At 45.4% G+C, this 15485-nt stretch overlaps 1 pseudogene; it reads right to left on the reverse strand.

Moving 5' to 3' along the window:
• Window positions 1-5036, reverse strand: part of LOC136611073 (vomeronasal type-2 receptor 26-like) — a 99194-nt pseudogene extending 94158 nt beyond the window's left edge.
• Window positions 5037-15485: the final 10449 nt, after the last annotated feature.

The raw sequence follows: 15485 nt of genomic DNA on the forward strand, positions 1-15485 counted from the left end.
TTGAAACAAGGAATTGGATCTTAAGATCCAACCAGGAACGACTGAAATTGTTCCCCAATAGCGGGTGTTCGACATTCATCTATATTGGAAACAACATGAAAGACTTGCATTGGTTTTTAAGGTATATAAACATTTACAGGGCTTTATGCTTAGTAACTGGGGAAGGGGTTAATATCCCCTGTCTCCAATAAACATCTATCTTACTCTAGAGTGCATTCCACATGCCATTCTTGGTGCAGCCGAAAATCCCTTTGAGAGGGATAGAAGTAGCTGCAGAAGGCCTATAAAAAAAGGAGGGGGGGTGCAAAATTTAGCCAAAACATATTGAGCCAAAAACATTGCAACTGAGCACAAGTGGACCTTAGGTCCCTAACATTATGGACAAACCCAACATGGGCCCTGTCCTACCAGTGCCACATGTGTCCATGCTCCATTGCCCTATAAGGGCACTTCCCCAAAGATTATTTGCTCACGTGCCTAAGTCCGTTCTCGTCTGAGCTGGAGTGGAGTTCAGCCTAGTTGGTCATCTGGTTGAACTTGTCATAGCCCATGTTCATCTGGAGTGAGGTGGTGGATCTTTTGCTATTGTTACAGTTGTCACTGGAATGCGAGCAGTCTCTGCAGCTTGATAGGCCTCTGCCAGGGTTCTTGCTGAATATTATCTGCTCTTCCCCTGGCGCGGAAAGATGGCAGTCCCTGCAGCGTCTTGCCTCTTCTCCACTCTGATGGAGCAGCTCCTATGGATGTCGGGGTCCAATAGAAAGATTGCAAATTTTACTCTGGCGGTGTAGGGTGCCACTGGCTCTCCTCCCCGAGACCAAGAGTGTGCAGGTGCCAGGACTGGCTATAGAGAAGCGTGCAGTCTCAGGCAGCAAGCAGGACGCTACTCATCACAGCCGCTCAGGGATATGGTCTGCCATTCCACTTGTTTCTCTTCTTCTCCGGTGGTCTGTAGAGCTGGCGGCGAGTTGTGGGATTCTCAGGTCCTTAAAAGGGTTTTTCTTACACTTTAATGGGAGTCGATCCACCATGCATCTTTCTGCACTCTGATACAAGGCCATATAAGCTACTTTAACTTGGTCCATTAGAACTGGTGAGGATAAAGTTCAAAATATAGAGTACACTGATACACACATTTTTACAAAAAGTCATTTTAATGAGGCAAGTCCTTCAGTATTACCTGTGGATATCCATAGAGCCCAGTTATCTCTGCTATGGACAGACTGGAGGAAGATGTCAAGTGTCCAATAAAAGCCACCACTTTGCTCTTCTCCTCACAGCTGTAGTTTGGGACGGCCTCTTCTCTCCCTGACAATATACTTAGTGCACTCTGTACAGCTTTATGTTCTAATATACAAGAGTCATAGATCGTGTATCCCAGAGTGACATTAGGCAAGATGTCAGCTTTTCTGTTTATTTCTTCTATGGCAAAGATGAATACCAGGAGATGTCTTAGGAGATGAAGAGAATACCTAGAAACAGATATTACCATATTTTACCAAAATCAGTCTTTAAAAAATATTTTTATTTTTGTACAATGGGCATCTTTAGAACGGTGTTTCCCATATCTAGGGGATAGCACCTGCCAAATGAAGGAAGGACAGTCAGAGATTGACAAAACGATCGTGGGCACTGTTGTAACGGTTTTGGGAGTGCTCGGTACGCGGTCAGCTTCACTATTCCTAGGACGGGTTGTGAGGGTATATGTATATATTGCCATGTTTTTTATGCTTTTATACCTGTATGCAAGTTCTATTCAAAGTTAAAATGAGAAAAACTTATATGTCGCCTTACATCAGATATTCCAAAAGTTTGCAAGGCTGAGAGACATGTGTCCAGAAATTCAGAGATGATACAGAACCGAACACGAAGGCCGTGTGTTTTCCCAGAGGCGCTGTATCAAGATAACGACTGTTTAACTACGTATATGAGTATCAGTGCCTCAGCCGGAAATCCGGACTTCCCATATATGGTTATGTGGTGAATTTGAGCCAATGAGCCCATCACCCATTCCTAGTGATGAGACCAAAGGATATAAGATCCTATGTAATCTGTAATAAAGTGCGCAGTCATGTCCCCGTGTGAGGAACTATACCAGACCTCCATGTGTGGTGTCTCTTCTTTACCGCCGGCAGCGGGGCATTGGGGTGGGCCTGATTGGTGCTGTACGCAGAAATTTCCCTCACAAATGGCGCCCAACAAAGTGGGGCGGTAAAACCGGAGCCGTGCAGCCCTGTCCACCCGGATCCACGCCACGGGGAAGCCGTCCTGCTGCAAACCGAGCCTGATCAACTCACAGAACTCCAGGTAAGACCGGCATATATTTATGTTGTGTTTTACACTGAGAGTCTTGCAGCAGGAGGGACTATCTTTGTTTTGTGACCGGACGGGTTGGGTTAAGAGTTCTACACGGTAGCTCGTGTGGGCTTCGGGTTTGCCGTCACGGACCACTGACCGTGATATGCACACCAATCGCTCACCCAGGAACTAGTCTGTAGTCTATTTGTACTTTGAAGTCCGTAGCGTTTTAACGATAGTGAAGGTTGTTTGTTGTATCTGCAGAATTTTTTTTTCTCTTTTTCTTTTCATTTGGTCTCACAGACGAAGGAACCCTCGGTTGTTTTAGTTGTTGAGAGGGATGCACTCTGTGAGATAGGTCCCATAGACGAAGGAACCCTCGGTTTTAGTTTAGTTATTTGAAGTTTACCATCAGTTTGTCCACCAGCGCCCTGTGGTATAGCATCATTCTGGAACCCCTTTCCTCTTCGGGAATGAGAGTGGAAAGGTTCTCCTTATACCGTGGGTCGAGCAGTGTGTACACCCAGTAATCCATAGTGGCCAGAATGCATGTAACGCGAGGGTCACGAGAAAGGCATCCTAACATGAAGTCAGCCATGTGTGCCAGGGTACCTGTACGGAACACATGGCTGTCCTCACTAGGAAGATCACTTTCAGGATCCTCCTCCTCCTCCGGCCATACACGCTGAAAGGATGACAGGCAAGCAGCATGTGTACCCTCAGCAGTTGGCCAAGCTGTCTCTTCCCCCTCCTCCTCATGCTCCTCCCCCTCCTCCTCCTCCTCAACGCGCTGAGATATAGACATGAGTGTGCTCTGACTATCCAGCGACATACTGTCTTCCCACGCCTCCGTTTCCGAGCGCAAAGCGTCTGCCTTTATGCTTTGCAGGGAACTTCTCAAGAGGTATAGCAGAGGAATGGTGATGCTAATGATTGCAGCATCCCCGCTCACCATCTGGGTAGACTCCTCAAAGTTTCCAAGGACCTGGCAGATGTCTGCCAACCAGGCCCACTCTTCTGTGTCATGCAGGCAGTGATTGTGCTTTGTTGGAGGTAGTGTGGTGCTTAGCTAAGGTATGCATTGCTAATGAGGGCTTTTCAGAAGTAAAAGTTGTTGGGGGGGGCACTCTTGCCGCTATTGTGGCTTAATAGTGGGACCTGGGAACTTGAGATGCAGCCCAACATGTAGCCCCTCGCCTGCCCTATCCGTTGCTGTGTCGTTCCCATCACTTTCTTGAATTGCCCCGATTTTCACAAATGGAAACCTTAGCGAGCATCAGCGAAATACAAAAATGCTCGAGTCGCCCATTGACTTCAATGGGGTTCGTTACTCGAAACGAACCCTCGAGCATCGCGATAATTTCGTCCCGAGTAACGAGCTCCCGAGCATTTTGGTGCTCGCTCATTTCTATTCCCTAATCTACTGGTAACGTGTTTTGGTCGCTGACGAGGGACCGATGGTTTAGGTGGGTCCTACAAAACGAAGCCTGAGTTTTTAGAGTCACGCAGTGGGAACACTTGTACTGTATGTTGTCTGTAGGAAAAGTGTCTGATTTGTGACAGGAATCTCTTGCCAGAGTCGATATAATATCCTCAGATGGGGTTACCCTCTCCTCAAATAAGGAGGAAAAAGGTTATTAAAAACCCATATAGATTACCAGTGAAGCATGGGTAATGGATGGTCTAAGAAAGCCACCTTGGATGAGTCAGAATGGACAATGGCCAAAAACATAGTAAGGAATATGGAAGATAAAGAGATAGCTAATGAATGTAAGGCTTTGATGTCTATCATGAAACATGGTAGACACTGGAGCAGCCACTAGTGTAATACATAGCAGACGTTTCAAAGAGAGTGACATCAGTAAACAAAGTCTTTGGTGTGTAGGAGTAGATGGGATACCAAAAGTTACTACTTTGCCTAAGCCAATGGAAGTGAAGTTCACAACCAATTATTCTCTGACTGCTCGATTGTTGGTTAATGAAACCTCCTCTCAACATATTAGGAGTGGATTTGCTGCAGAAAATCCACACCTCTTAGAGTTCAGGGAGGATGGGTTGGTTAAAGTCACGGGTCAGTTAGCAGAGAAAGAAATCTGTTTACTAGCTGCATTTTGTCAGTCTTCAGAAACCCCTATACCTGTATGCACACCTTTGTTGTCAGAGGAGGAGCTGGAACAATGCTTACAACAAGTTTCCAGCCCCGCCTTTGGAGTGAGGGGACATCGGATATAGGCAAACTAGCAGTACCACCTCTTCAGGTTAGGTTGAAATCAGGAGTCCCATTGCCATGTATTTCTCTATCCCTCTGTATAAAAGACGGTAGGTATTTGTTTGCTTTCACACATAGGCAAGCAATACCTGGGTTGTGAGGCTGCAGGGAGCTCAGATATCACCCTCCCTGTTCTCACATCTCATGGGTCAAGTGTTGGAAGGCTGTCAACCTGAATCACAGGCTGTTTTGTTACAATACGTTGATGACCTTTTGCTCTGTGCTCCAGACAAAGCTACATGCATAGAAGCTTCAATTTCTCTTCAATTCCTTATGAAGAACGGATGTAAGGCGTCAAAGAATAAGCTTCCGTTTTGTTGTTCATCTGTGACTTTTCTTGGACATTGTCTCACGTCAGGAGCTCGTCATCTCACCCAGCATCGTAAATCTGCTGTTATGGACATTAAGTTACCCGCTTCTGTCTCTAAACTACGTACCTTTCTAGGACTTGTTTCTTATTGTAGACCATGGACTGTGAATGCTTCGCAGCTGATGTAGCCGCTGTATGATTGTCTTAGGAAAGAACCCTTCAGGGGGCGTGGCCTGGCCGTGAGAGAAGATGGCGGTGTAAGCGCGGAGCTCCGTCCAAAAGTCACCTTCCCGCAACTTCACAGCACTCCCTGGAGACCCTTTCAGCATAGAACGCGCCCTCCTGTCTCCCCTGCCTCCCTTGCAGACAGCGATGTCTCGCCGCAGACCTTCCCGCTCCCAGCCGCGGAGGTTAGAGGAGTTCTTCTCAGCGCCAGAAGTGCCGAGCGCTAGTAATAGGGGGGTCCCGAACCGCTCTGCAGCACGATCGGAGGAAGAGGAGAGTGACAGCGCGCCCTCCAATACAGCCGCCGGACATTCACCAAACAAAGGTGCAGAAGGAGGGGTGAGTGCCCAATCTATCCCCTCACAACATATGCATCCAGGGGGGAAACGCCAGAGTATGCACTCACTCACAACATCCCCCAAGATGACGTCCTCTTCATCCCCTCGTGGTGAGGGTACTCTCTCCCCTTCAGACAGTCCTATAAAGCAGAAACCTAGGAATGGAGACCTAAACCCTTCACCTTTCCAAGCTCCACTTATGAGAAAATATATTTAATCTCTCCCATCCACTGCTCAGCCTGCCTCTGAGGCAATTATAAAGGTATAAAGGACATGATAATTGCCCTAAGCGAATCTATCTACACCAGTTTTTACTTTGCTTAACTCTTCTCTCACAGCTACAATAGAGGCAATTAGCGAACGTGTGGCCCATGCAGAAAACAAAATGGGCGAAATCACACAGTCCCATAACTGTCTTATAGATGCCCACTACGACCTAGAGGATGAAGTCTCCCAACTTAAATCAAAACTTGCGGATCTTGAAGATAGAAACAGACGCAACAACATAAAGTTTCGAGGCATCCCAGAGTCTATCACAACACCTGAAATTGCTAAATACCAAAACCAACTTATGCGCACACTTCTTCCTGAAGCTCCCCCACAAGATCTAATTATCGATAGAGTGCACAGACTTCCCAGACCTAAATTTATTGCCGACTCGACCCCAAGGGACATAATAGCTAGAATTCATGTCTATCACACCAAAGATGCGCTTATGGCGGCTGCCCGGAAATTGAACCAACTTCCATCTCCCTACTCAGACATACGCCTGTATGCAGATCTCTCCCAGGCCACTATGTTTGAAAGGAAAAAATTTACAGAAATAACGACAGCCTTGAGACAAGCTAACATCCCCTATAGATGGGGATTTCCTATTAAAATCCTGATCCGAAAAGATGACACCACTCACGTCCTATTTAAACCAGAAGATGCTGCTCATCTCTTCAAAATGTGGGGAATTGACTTGCCGGATACTCCTCGCCCTTAACGGGCCCCCAAAACCCCAAGAAAACAACCACATGAGTGGTCTCAGAAGTGAACCCCGACTCCGGGGTTGGATCTCAATTAAACACCTATTCTAGGTGACTCTGGAAGCTCCATCCCAGGCAAACTTTTTTGTCCCCCCTTTTCTAGAAGAAACAGGACTGACAATCCGTCAATCCCCTAGTTTGTCTTACTTATTGTTAATAGATTACCCAAATTTTCTTTGCTTTAAGTGTTTAAGTCTACTTCCGCACCTGGCTTGAAATCCAACTATTAGGAACCTACTGGGTACGAAAACTTTTGTTCTGATATCTGTTCTGTTGTATAGCTTTATCGAAGCTCTACCAATTTATTTCCCCTTTTATCTACAATATTCCACATATCCGTATACCTTAAGTGAGATACTAAAATGACGATCAAAATACTATCTCTGAATACCAACGGGTTAAATTTACCATACAAAAGGTCTTCACTTTGGAAGAAAGCCTTAAAATCTAAGGCGGATATCTTATGTGTGCAGGAAACCCACTTCGCAGCCTCTGCCACCCCAAAGTTTGCTCACAAAAACTGTCCAAAAATTTTTCTTGCCTCTTTGCCTAAAAAGCCAGCTGGTGTTTTAGTAGCAATTAAAGATTCAATACAATTTGATATTATATATCAAGAAACAGACCCAAAAGGTAGATATCTGATTCTAACAGGCCACATAAACCAAAAGCCCTTTACAGTTATAAATCTGTATGCCCCAAATAAAGGTCAACTACGCTTCTTAAACAAAACCATCAAAAAGATCAGGAGATGCGAGGCGGGTGACCTCATTATATGCGGTGACTTTAATGCGGTGCCTGACAAAATACTAGACTCCACAAGAGAGCCCCTGAGATCGACTCCTTTCCTTTCACCCTGGCTACACAAAGAAGCACTATATGATTCTTTTAGATGCCTGAATGCCTCCTCAAAAGAATTCTCCTTTTACTCTCCCAGATACAGGTCCTTTTCGAGAATAGACCTAATTCTAGTAAATAGATCCGCTCTGTCTCAAATTACATCAGCCTAAATCGGTAAAACTACGTGGTCTGACCATGCGCCAGTTGAGATTTCTATTTCTCTGACAGAGACGACACAAAAACCAAAAAACTGGAGAAACAATGTTTTTCTTTTAAAATTACCCAAATATACTAATATCATCTCGTCCGCTCTGGAAAAATATTTTAAAAATAACAACATCCCTGAAACCTCTCCTCTGACCATCTGGAACGCCCATAAGGCATTCATCAGGGGAGTACTTATTAAAATAAACGCACAACATAAAAAAAGAGAAAACCTGAAATATCAACAATTTGATTGACCAAATTGCTTCCACAGAATTCAGGATCTTAAAAGACACCTCCGAGACCCTTCATAAAGATCTATTTAATTTGAGGCAAAAATTAAGGACTAACTTAATGGATAATTACGATAGAGAGATGATATTTTCACGAGCAACATTCTACACCTCTAACAACAAACCCTCACGCATGATGGCCAAAAATTGCCAAAAAACAGATACAAAAATCCAAAATTCCCTATGTTCTTGACCCAAGAAAGCCATCAGTAAAATTATCCCATCCCTCCCAAATTGTTGACTCCTTTCGTCAATACTACGAAGAGTTATACAACCTGGAGGATGATAACAACACCCCACAACCCTCTACCCACTCCATAGAAAATTTCTTAAAAGAAAACCACCTTCCAACTCTTTCTCAAACTCACTTAAAGTCTCTAAACTCTGATACTCCCCTCTGAGATCACAAAAACTATTAGCACTTTAAAGACTCAAAAAGCCCCTGGACCTGACGGGTTCTCTAATGACTATTATAGAATATTCTCCATTATACTGGCACCTCATTTGTCCCAAGCTTTCAACCAAGGAATTGCAGATGGTTTTTTCCCCAAAGAAACTTTGGAAGCAACAATCCTAACTATCCCTAAACCAGGCAAAGCTCCTAACACCCGAGCCTGGACGCCGAGCGGTATGGCTGCCTGAGTACTGCGCTCCTCCTAATGGGCACCCGCCGAGCCTCACAGCAGCGGTAAACAACGGAAAAGATGGGGAAGACAACTAAAGAAAAGGGCACAGACCTGCAGGGCACCCCCGGACCGGCTAAAACGCAAGTAGACGTCCAGCGCTTCTTCAAAGAACGATCCGCTCGTTCCCCGCGGCCCCTGTCCAAGATGGCGCCGGCACGAGAGCTTGCTCCTGCACTCAACCATTTGGAGGAGCAGGAGCTGCTCTCAGAGGGAGAGGATAGTGAATCCGTTTCCAAAGGATTCATGAAGAACTTAATCTCGCAAGCTCTGCATCCTATCAGCTCTGACCTGGCAGAGATAAAAGATGAATTCAAGCAGCTGGGGCACAGAGTAGAAGATTTAGAGTCCACATCTGCTGCTATTTCCTCACACTCTATGCAGTTGGAACAAGCCTTAAAGGAACAGCACGTCCACCTAAATAGAGCTCTCCTACTTCAAGAGGACCTTGAAAATAGGAATAGGCACAATAACCTGCGCTTTAAAGGCATTCCGGAATCCTTGCCCAATGAATGCCTCCGAAAAGTGGCAAAAGAAATTTTCGCCATCTTACTGGGAGAGGAGAGAGCGTCTACCATAAGTATCGAAAGGATCCACCGGGCCCTCAGACCCCTACCTGGCAGCACCGATCCCCCCAGGGATGTCATTTGTAAGCTGCTTGCCTTCCCTGATACTGCGGCGGTCTTGAAAGCAGCTAGAACTCATAGAGATCTGAACTATGCGGACTCCTCAATTTCGATCTTCAAGGATCTAGCGCCCTCGACCTTAGCGAAACGCCGGGCCCTGCGACCTTTGCTTGAGGTCCTTAAATCACGGGAGATAAGATACGCCTGGCTGTTTCCCTTTGGCATCAGTATTCCCATCCAAGGCAAGAAGCTGAATATTCGCACCCAGGAAGACATGCAAAAACTGTGGGGGCTTTTGGATATTGACCCAATTGACCTACCAAATTGGCAACTGCTTCCAGATCCACCTCAATTTCAACCACTAGAGAGCCCTGGGGACTGGCTGGTGGCGGGTAACTCAAAATCCCCCAAGGGAAAAAAGAAGCACAGACAAGACCCGTGAAGACCGATCACCACAGAGTTTACACCTCCTGTATTTTGACACCCCTTGATGGAAAGGGCCCCCAGGCAGCTTTCACACCTTCTACGCTGCCGCCCTGTTTTGGGGCCTGTTTTTCATCTTCATCTGCATCTCTTTTTGCGTTTCTTCCCATCTTAACCTTTTCCTTTTGCAGCTCGAAGAGGTGTGATTTTGGAGAACGTTAGTTTCAAGAATCCTGAGAGCTCCTTAAGGGAGCCTGAAGATTCGATCTCGTTCCATACGCCAGCACGACCACCCGCGTCTGGTGACATGTTATTTTCAACCGTGTGTCTATTGCCGAACTTTAATTAATATTGCCAATCACACTGTACGTTTCATTGAATGTTTGCCCTTATTAGTAAATTGCATAGTTTGGGCTTATAGCCCTGTTTCTTTATATGTGACACGGTGGGTGCCTGTACTGTCCAGGCCGTGACTTACACTCTGACCTCCCGACAGAGTCTGTGGCTCTGTGGGAACTCAGTAGACAGCCCACCAGGTGAACCCGTGAGGGGATTCCTCGGACCCCTTCGGGTGCACACAAATAAGTACTTTTCCTACCAGCAGAATCCTCTGCTGATTTGAAGTTTAGCTTTTCATTGCTAATTAGACTTGTGTTTGTGATTTCCCCCCCCCCTTCCAGCCTTCCCTTCCTCTCTAACCTTACCTTCCCCCCTTTACCTACCACTCCCTTGCCAATTCTAAAAGGCGCCTGAGAGAAAGTCAGTGGCTGTGACCTGCTCTAACTTTTCTGCTCCATCGTACTTTTCTCTCACGTTTATCCATTCTCATCCTTAGCACAGGAACTCCACCATGAGGGGACTGCGTCTGACGTCCTTTAACGTCAAGGGACTTAACTCACCTGCGAAACGACATAATCTTGAGCTGCTTCTGAAGAGGTATAAATCTAAAATTATCTTCCTCCAGGAAACCCATTTTAAGGGAAACAAATTCTTTTCCCTACCGGGAAAGGTCTTTCCCAAAGCGTTCCATTGCTCTCACCCCTCGTCGGCCTCGAAAGGGGTCTCCATTTTATTCCATAAAACGATCAATTTCGTTGAGGAGGCGCATTTTAGGGACGACGAGGGTAGAGTCCTTTTCTTAAATGGGAGCTTGAATAACACAAAATTGACCCTTGCTAATATTTATGCACCCAATACAGAGCAGATACCCTGGTTGCTTAAACAACTGGAAATTTTGAAACACTTTAAAGAGGGCCAGGTAATCCTGGCTGGGGATTTCAATGCCACCTTAACCCCACTTTAGACTCCTCCTCAGGCCGGTCTCAAATCTCCCAAAGCAAATTAAAAAAATTGGACAAGCGGCTGCAGGAGCTGGGTTTGGTGGACGCATGGCGCTCGCTACACCCCACCACAATAGACTTCTCATACTTTTCCTCAGTGCACTCTTCTTTTCAGAGGTTGGATTACGTCTTGGTCTCCTCTGCTCTCCTCACATCCCTGATCGGAGCGGACATAGATACGATGACGATCTCTGACCATGCCCCCGTCCATGTGACTCTACGATCCCCTCAACCCTTTCCTAGGAAATGGAGATGGTCACTCAACACACATCACTCCTCGACCAATTGGAGGACCGGGAATATTTAGCTAAATTATTAGAAGAATACTTTTGCCTCAATTCTACGGAGGGATCAGAGTCCCCGGTGGTCTGGGAGGCCCATAAGGCCTATATGCGCGGTCTACAGATAGCCCTGGGTTCACGTATTAAAAAACACACACAAAAAGCTATCGATGAGAAGCTTTCACTGATTGCCAAATTAGAGCTGACAGTGAAACTCTCACAAGCAAAACAAAACATTGCCAAACTCTCGGCAGCTAGAGCAGAGCTGTAGCTGTTGTTCAACTCTAGATTTAATAAAAAACAGATCCATTTTAAGCACAAGATATACGTCCAGGGCAACAGGGGCAGCAAGCTTATGTCCGCATTGATTAAAAGAGCTCGGGCAAAAAAACAGATTAAGGCTATCAAATCCCCCACGGGTGAGACTCTGACCACCTCAAAAGACATTGCGGAGGAGTTTCAGAGGTTTTATACAGGCTTATACAACCTCCATAACGCCCAGAATCCGTCCCCTACGGGGAACCCCACAGCGCAAATTGACGAGTTCCTCAGGCGGATTGATATGCCGCGCCTGAACCCGAGTGAGGCTTCCTCCCTGGTCGCACAGGTCACACAAGATGAGGTTGAGGCTCTGATAGTCTCCAGTTCCCCCAACAAAAGTCCAGGCCCAGATGGTCTACCGGTACAGTATTATAAAGCCTTTCTCCCAATACTAAAATCTAAATTAACAGTCTTGTTTAACGACTTAATGGAGGGGGGGGGCATCCCTGCCGAGGCAATCCCAGGAAGCCCACATCACCTTGATCCATAAGGATAACAAGGATCCGAAATTGTGTGGGAGCTATCGCCCTATATCTCTTATCAATCTAGATATGAAATTGTGGGCCAAGCTGCTAGCGAAAAGATTAGAACCCTTTATTCCCACTCTGATTGATGTGGAGCAGGCCGGCTTTATCAGAGGGAGGCAGGGGAGAGATAATTGCCTCAGACTCCTCCATGCGGCTAGGTATGCACAAAATCATAGGATACCCCTTGCCTTAATAGGTACGGATGCCGAAAAGGCTTTTGATAGGGTTAATTGGCTCTACATGGAGAGAGTACTGCACCATTTTAACCTACCAACGCAGTTTACGAAGGCAATTTTCTCTCTCTACGCTTGCCCCCATGCAAGACTTAAAATAAACGAGATCCTCTCTCCTCCCTTCCTAATAAGAAACGACACTCGGCAGGGGTATCCCCTATCCCCCTCCCTCTTCATCTTGTCCTTGGAGCCCCTGCTTCTGAGGGTCAGGCAGGACCCGGGAGTGAGGGGTCTCTGTATTGGTGACCAGCAGCTATCAGCCGCTGCTTTTGCGGACGATATCGCATTCCTAATTACCGAACCCCAGAAGAGCCTACCCAGACTCTCAGAGTTACTCGAGGAGTTTGGCGCGATCTCTAATTTCAAGATTAACTTTGCAAAATCAATGGCTCTGAACATCTCCATACCCTCAAAACAATATGACATATTGAGAAACAACTCACCCTTCTCGTGGTCATCCTCCTACCTGGAGTACCTCGGTATTAGACTAACCAAAAAGGCCGAAGATTTATATAACTCTAACTTTATTCCGCTCATCGACCAGGTCAAACGTCTTCTCAAATCATATGAAATCCCTTGCTTGTCTTGGTTTGGGAGGAAAAATATTATAAAAACATATATCCTACCTATTATATTGTATAAGATCAGAATGCTTCCCATTCACCTCCCTACCAAGTTCTTCAAAATGATACGGTCGGTCTTTTCGGCTTTCGTGTGGAGGCAGAGGAGACCAAGGTTGGCACACGGCTTAATGATTAGAAGGTGCACTGAGGGAGGTATAGACCTCCCTAATCTCTATGATTATTACGGCGCTTCCCATCTTAGATACTGGTGGGATTTCTTTCACCCTGAGAGTGATAAGCTACTTACAAAAGTCATGGAGGGCTGTGGTAGGTCCCCTTTGATTGAGGCCCTGTGGTTCCCAGTGAGTTCACACTACCAAGCCAAGACGTTTAACCCACTCCTCAGAGGCCCGTGTGAGGTATGGGACAAGCTTAGAGAGGTTCTTGCCCCAGCTCCCTCCCCCATTCTCCCCCTGTCCACCATTCCCAAGATCCTTAATACACAGCTAAGCCTAAACTCGGCCTCGGTCTGGAGAAAATTCAAATCATTCTCAATAGCCAACATAGAGTCGCTAGCCCACCTCACACCTCCCTCGATCCTCCAAAAACTACTTACATCGGAGCAGTTCTCCTTTCTAGAGTCAGCCCAGGTAACTGGCATCTTCAAAGAGTTCTTCAAATCGCATAAATCTACTAGACCTCTCACATCTTTTGAGAGGGCTTGGTCAGAAAATAAACCTTCCCAAAAAAAATCTCCTTCGTACGCAAAAACTTAATCTCCTTCCACCAACCTTATAAACCAGCATTCCTCTCTTCCTGGGTGGGCAAGCTGGGTATCCGACTTACAGCCGAGGAGACCAAATCGATTTTGAACACCTCCTTTGGTCTTTCTCCTTGTGTGTTAGCCCAGGAGGCACACTACAAACTATTAGTTAGGTGGTATCGAACCCCTCAATGGCTGCATCAACATAAGCTCTCCTCCCAGGAAGTCTGCTGGAGATGCAAAAGGGATGTAGCTTCATACCTGCATATCGGTGGACCTGCCCGGTTGTGGTCCCCTTTTGGAAGGGAGTTGGAAAAGTCATACAGAAAATTGCGACAGATATCTCCATCTCCCCAGACCTGGTTTTCCTTTGGAGACCATTCAAGCACTTCCATCCCATAAGAAATAAGCTGATTGCCCTACTACTGGACGCCGCCAAATCATTAATTCCCCGTCTTTGGCTACAAAATACCGAACCAACGATGGCTCAATGGAGGGAGAGAATTGATAATCTATACTCTCTAGAAGAGTTAGACAGCTGGTCGAACAATACCTATGATAAGTTCATTCTGACATGGGCTCCCTGGCGTGAGGTGAGACTTGAGGCGGTGTGGGACGATTGAGACGTAGTCCCTATTCCCCTGGACCGTGACGGTCGGTTCACCATATTTACCTTCTCTCCTCTCCCCTCTTCCCTGCCCTGGCTTCCCCCTTTTCCTTCCCTTCCCCCCCCCCCCTCGCCCCTTCCTTAAGTTTATGTTGATATTATAGTTGATTCCTCTCGGCCTTGTGTAAGTGTAATGTAAAGAAGATTACGGAGAAGAAGTTGATTAGAAGTTACACAATTTTTGCGCTTTCTGTATTGCAATAGACGGTGTAGGCCATGTTAACCAGAGACCGTTTCATGTTTTTGACCCCCGTGGTACGGGCGCTTGTACTCTCTGGTCCAATAGGCTTTTGATATTTGTTTGTATCGTGATACTTTGGTATAATATGTTAAAATCTTAATAAAAATTTGATTTGAAAAAAAAAGCTTCTAACACCCCATCCAATTTTAGACCCATCTCCCTATTAATTGCGACATTAAGATCTATTCCAAGACCCTAGCATAAAGACTTCTAGACATTTTACCACATATAATACATTCCGACCAGGTGGGATTCACGAGAGGTAGGCAAGTATCTGATGCAACCAGAAGAATTTTAAATCTTCTATATAAACTTGAACGAGACAAAAACCCAGCGGTGTTGGTCACTGTGGGGGAAATTATCTAGGACCCCATTATTGTGTGATATTACCTTTAAATTCTACTGTCTCAGATATTCATTTTCCCTGTCACGTACACAACTAATAGATATGACCCTTAGACATTGCAATAACTAACAAGTAATAAAACCATAGCCATAGTTAGTCATAAGATTGATAAGAGAGAGAGCTACAGATTGATAACAGATAAAGTAACAGAAATTGATAGGTATAAGCAATAGACTTACCTCAAAATAAAGTCATAAAAAGTAAACACACACTAATAAATAGTTATGCTGAATCATTATGAAATGCTAAATGTTAAATGTTTAGTCTCTCATAAGAATATAGCAAAACCGCTGAAGAATGGAAAATATTAGGTATTATGAAATGGACTTTGATCAAACATGTGGCAGACTATTGAATGATGTAAACACCTATGTAATGTTTGGCTCAGAATCAACGTCACTTTAATTATATGATATGCTTATAAAAAGACCTCTTGTAACGCCAATAAACTCGAAGTAGATGAATTTGTACATGAGCAATGCATATGTACGGTCTCTCTTCCTGCCGATCGGTATTACTTAAACAATGATGAGTACTCATTTCAATTTGGACGCCGGATGACATACTAACGGGAGTTTTTCCCTAACAAACTTGGTGCCGAAAACC

This window comes from Eleutherodactylus coqui, chromosome 1 (assembly GCF_035609145.1).
Source record: "Eleutherodactylus coqui strain aEleCoq1 chromosome 1, aEleCoq1.hap1, whole genome shotgun sequence".
Lineage (NCBI taxonomy): Eukaryota > Metazoa > Chordata > Amphibia > Anura > Eleutherodactylidae > Eleutherodactylus > Eleutherodactylus coqui.